The sequence below is a fragment of the Vigna radiata genome, unplaced genomic scaffold (genome assembly GCF_000741045.1).
Source record: "Vigna radiata var. radiata cultivar VC1973A unplaced genomic scaffold, Vradiata_ver6 scaffold_582, whole genome shotgun sequence".
In the NCBI taxonomy this organism is placed as follows: domain Eukaryota; kingdom Viridiplantae; phylum Streptophyta; class Magnoliopsida; order Fabales; family Fabaceae; genus Vigna; species Vigna radiata.
In genome coordinates this window covers 10667-16231 of record NW_014543122.1, presented here as the reverse complement: position 1 = coordinate 16231, position 5565 = coordinate 10667, and the positions used below count along the sequence as shown (strand labels likewise).

Genomic DNA, 5565 nt, shown 5'->3' with positions numbered 1-5565 from the left:
TTTGAGTTTGTTTGAGCCTTAATATCACGGAACCTTTGTAGTTTAATTTCCATTTTTGTTTTTGGGTTAAGTGACTTGGGAAAATGCTCTAGAAGCAATTCCAAGATCACATTTGAACATTGTAGTAGTGTAATTTCGTTTTCTTAGTGTGGAAGTGTGTCAAGGGGCTCCAAGTGTCACTTGCACTTTCACTTAAGGCCGTCTAGCATTTACATTTTGCACCTTTATTGCTTTCTTTAATTTGCTTGTTGATTTCTTTGTATTTGCTTGTTGATTTCTTTGTTTTAAGTCTTCGTGGTATATAGGATTGCATAGCATATAGGTAAACCTTCTTTTGGTTTTTAGGATCATTCCATTAATTGTAGAGATTCTTTGTTTAGGTTCTTTTATTGTTTCCTTTCTAGACTTGTAATTAGGATTTGCTAGGTTAATATCATTCTGTCTTAGGTATCTTTTGCTTATTAGGTTTAGGTTATTTTTTTTTCCTTTTGCTGTTTTGCTTTGTTGAGCCTTAGTATAGGAATTGTTTTAAGTTGTCCAGTAGGAAATGTTTTTCCTTTTCATCATACTGTATTGTTTTGTCTTATTTGTTTAGATTGTAAATAGCTTAGGTAATCATGGTTAGTCTTAGTTGTTTCTCGGGCTGTCCTGAAGGCAGATCCAAGTTTGGATGAAGCTCCTTGGCCATCTTTATCAGCTGATGCAGTGGATTTTGTAAAGAGACTGTTGAACAAAGATTATCGGAAAAGGCTAATGGCAGCTCAGGCTCCGAGTATGTGCTCCATTTCTCATAGATTATGTGGCATTAACTTGTGCATTTTATAATCCTATGAATTCTTGCTCAGCTTTATTTTATGCACAGGTCATCCATGGCTGACGAGTCATTGTGATGATGTGAAGATACCTATTGATAAGATAATCCACAAGCTTGTTAAAGCTTATATATGTTTATCTTCCTTACACAAATAAGCATTAGGGGTATGTAATATTGCCTCGTCATTTGTTATTTATGCTAATGAAGGCCAATCTTAATTTTTCCCTTGCTACCACATTTTTTATCTCAAAAAATTTCTTTGCTCTTGATATCCATTCATCTGGATCAATCCCCTCAAAATAGGCAACTCCACCCTTTTCATCCAAAATTTCTGTATTTCCCCTTCTCTTCTTCTATTTCCTCGTTTGGCTCGTTCCTTCTTCCTTTCCTTTCCCCATTTACTCACCCTTGACTACTCTCTTTTAGTTCCTCTATCCCTCTTTCTACTGCACTGATTTTTCCCTCCATTTGTTTCCTTTTTTTGAATTTGGCATTATTAATATTATTATTATTATTACTATTATTATTATTATTATTATTATTAATAGAATTATTATTATTATTATTACTAATATTGTTATTAATATATTATTATTATTAAATCATTACTATTATTGTTATTATTATTACTATTATAATTATTATAATAACAATTATTATTATTAGTATTATTATTATTGTTTTTGTTATTATTTTTATTATTATTATTCTTATTATTACAATTATTATTGTTGTGTTGGTGGAAGATAGTGAGGTTATTATTATTATTATTATTATTACTATTATTTTTATTATTATTATTGTTGTTGTTATTATTATTATTATTATTATTAATATTACTTAATATTACTATTATTATTATTATTATTATTAATATTATTATTATTATTATTACAATTATTATTATTATTTTTATTATTACTATTACTACTATTATTATTATTATTATTGTTGTTGTTGTTGTTATTATTATTATATTTATTATTATTATTTTTATTATTATTATTCTTATTATTACAATTATTATTGTTGTGTTGGTGGAGGATAGTGAGGTTAATTTTGAGAAGCAAGCAAGAACAGGTATTATGGTCCAATGTTGTGTGAAAATCATGATGGCAAGAGTGCGTGGAAGGAGCTGCTGTGATTGCTGTGTATTGACCAGCTGGAATTTAATCATAATCTCATATTCTCTTTGCCAGGTTTTGGTTCCACAATGCCAAGTAATCATGGGAATTTGTGTATTCTTGCATTACTCTAGTCGTGATATTGGTGTTTAGTCTTTTTTATCTGGATATCAACATTGNTAACCCNTTTACAGATTGCTGATTTCTGTTAATTAACTGTTCTTCTTTGACCTAAGTAGTTAAACTAGGATTGATAACCTTAGAGAAATTGTCTTTTTAGTTTTGAGTGCATAGTATATGACTTTTATGCTTGTTTGATTTTTGTAGCAGCTAGGAAACCGATGTTATTTTCCCCCTTTTTCAGTAGTTTAGCATCTTTTAGACTATTGTTATAATAATTATTATTATTAGAGGCAAAACACATAACTAATAGAACTTGATTTCTTGGTAGGTGGTTAGAGTGTGGCTCTTGAAACTCGTGAGTTNGGAGTGCACTTTTTTCATATGTGATTGTCTATCTATGCTTGATAAATGTTGATAACTGACTATTTTGATTGGGATATGAATTTGATTTGTTTTTTAAATTGTTGAGTTTATATTCCTCAATAGATATATGAGGGGGAGCATGTTCCGTGTTTGTGATGTTGAGTTTATCGTCTTTCTTCAGATAGTTGATTATTTCACAGACAATGAACAACAAAGATGGAATACCAGTCACTCAGCAGGCAGAGAGCACGATTGTCCCTAAGACAATCATATTAGTGGTGCTATGTGGATTTTCTTTCTATACATACAGGTATAATCTTCTGTTCTGAGAAGGACAGATTTTTGTCAATATATGGCCAGATATCCATAGGGTTCCCCGCGGAGTTATCAATAAGTCCTCTCCAAATTAAATACATTAGTTTTCCAGAATGCAGTATTACTTTCAAGATTACACTCCATGCACANATCCAAGGGTAATGTTACTGATTGTAGTCCATTTTTTCGTGTTATAGGACTTGTAGAAGAAAGTTTTCTTATTGATTACGTATGCTTAAACTTATAGAGATGGAAGAAGTACATAAACTTGGGATTTGGAAAGTACTTGTGTGGTAATTCCTATTTCTTGACTCTATTTCTGATCCAGTCCCATTACTCAGACATGTATAGGCATGAGTTAACTCAATTAAACNACCATTCTCAATTTATATTATTTTAGGTTGGTGGTAGCCTGTTGGATCGTGGGATTCTAATTGTCTCTCTTGCACCAAGGGATAACCATCGAGCTCAGATTCAATCTGCTCTAGAGCGTGGTATCCCTGCAGTTCTTGGTGTCATTTCTACACAGAGACTTCCATTCCCATCAAACTCCTTTGATATGGCTCATTGCTCCAGATGTCTAATCCCATGGACAAAATTTGGTACTTCTTTNTGGGGATTTTGAACTTTAGAATTTATTCCTTTTTATGCAACTCTTCTTGTGATCATGAACTTCAGTAATTACCAGTTTGTAGCTGCCTAAGTTCAGTGCTTTCATACTATGCTGGCATATAGTTTTCAATGGAATTTTTAGATCTTAATCTGACACATTTTACTACTTTGCTTTTAATAAAGGTGAAGCTGTGACTATTTTAGATTGTTTTTCCNATCTTAACCAGTGAGTCTATCAATTTTATAAAATAGTAAATGGAATGCCCTAAAACTAGGAGGTCCTACATTTTTTTCAAGTTGTCAAGTTCACACTAATCTTACTGTTTTCATGATTTTATTTTATTTTAATCACAAGAAAGACAGTCACAATAACTCAACTACTGCATCAATTTTGTGCAAACTGATTTAGACAGTTTGAAAGATTTGTGCTACTTCAAATGGAAAGCTTCCTTGTGTGACAGATTACTTCCAAATTGCACAATGGAATGCAACAATGACAATCAGTCAAAGGAGCGTATACAGTTTTCCACACTACAGACCTTAGCAATATTACACACACACAACTTTACACACACACACAACTTTACATACACATAAATATATTACACACAAACTTACGTATTACAGACACACAAACAAAAACATACACATAATCTTACTCACACATAGACACAAAGAAACACACAACCAAACAGACATGCATAACCATACACATACACAATCTTACTCACACATAGACACAAAGAAACACACAACCAAACAGACATGCATAACCACACACACACAATCTTACTCACACATAGACACAAAGAAACACACACAGCCAAACAGACACGCACAAACACATATAAACAAAGAAACACACACACAAACTGGCATGCACACACAAACGGACACGACACGCACACACACATACACACAAACAACACACAAATATACACCAACACAAACACACAGTCACACTCATACACATACACACACACACCAACACACATGCATTCACACACATGTGCACACACACACACAAGTTACACAAGTACACACTCATACTCACAGACACAAACACATACATATTACACCCACGAATAGACGCATATACACACACAAAAATATATATTACGCATATTAACATAATTTCAAATAAAAAAACACACAAGAGAAACTAATAATACTTTTTTTGAAATAAAAGAATTATTAGTTAAGATGNGAACCCGATGCATAAAGTATTATACAAGTATATAATTTACTCTCAAGTCAAAGAGTAACAATACCACTTATCCATGTAATAGCTGTTAGCCTAGTCAATTCATCAAGAGAACTAAATCTCTGGACCAGNATTTTAGCCATGCCACTACTCCTACTTCAAACACTTCAACTGGGTTAGCTTTAGGGCACATAGCTCTTCATTAATTTCACGAGCAACCTTACACACAAGTCATAGATAATTTCANATTTATTATTTTAAATGAAAGGAAACAATTTCATTAAAAAATTTGAACACAAAAACTAACACCGTACATAAGGAAAGAAAAAAATGTTCAAAAACCTGTAGCTCTGATTTTCAAGGTAAAATTTCTCCAAGAATGTCAACATAGTATGGAACATGCTTTATGTAAATTTTTAAATAAATAAATAAAATANAACATGTCACTAATTGAATAACAATTGTTCTGCCTCAGATATTTATATTCTTCTGTACTTAGTAAATTCAGCTTTTCTAAGTTATAAATAAAACATCAAGGCCGGTATTTAAAGATAAATTCCACATAGATGATAAAATATATGATATGACCTTTCCCCTTCCTAGCATTGGACTACACTGGACTACTCACAAAATAAAACAAGGNTCAACAACATAAAATGGACAAATTNGAATGAAAACTAGCTCAAAAGAATGAATACCTTTTACAGAAAAACTGTTTATGGTATGGTCAATTGGCCAAGCCAGAAGCATCACATCGATTCAATAGAGTTGCAGATGTGAAAATAACAGTTAGATACTTGAAAGAGGAAGAAAAGTCAAACTTTCAATTACTTCTTATGTAAACATACATGTTTGAATATTTGCACCAGATATTTTTCCAGTTTCACTGAAATGAATCTCAATGAACTTTCCCTGTGAAATTCAATCAAATTAAGAAATTTCAGCTCCAAATTTTAGAAGATCAGAAACCTAATTCATCAACCAAAAGAATCAATATAATAAATTGGAAA

General features: G+C 31.7%; 2 long non-coding RNA genes across 3 annotated transcripts; both read left to right on the top strand.

Moving 5' to 3' along the window:
* The first annotated feature begins 6 nt into the window (after positions 1 to 6).
* On the top strand, positions 7 to 1049 carry LOC111241034. Its single transcript, XR_002666743.1, has 2 exons — positions 7 to 772; positions 863 to 1049. It is a non-coding gene; the product is annotated as an uncharacterized LOC111241034 (long non-coding RNA).
* A 732-nt stretch (positions 1050 to 1781) lies between these two features.
* On the top strand, positions 1782 to 3507 carry LOC106753208. Of its 2 annotated transcripts, XR_001375199.2 has the most exons (3): positions 1782 to 2897; positions 2987 to 3032; positions 3140 to 3507. It is a non-coding gene; the product is annotated as an uncharacterized LOC106753208 (long non-coding RNA). The 2 variants fall into 2 exon arrangements; XR_002666742.1 differs by having other exon boundaries at positions 1782 to 3032.
* Positions 3508 to 5565: the final 2058 nt, after the last annotated feature.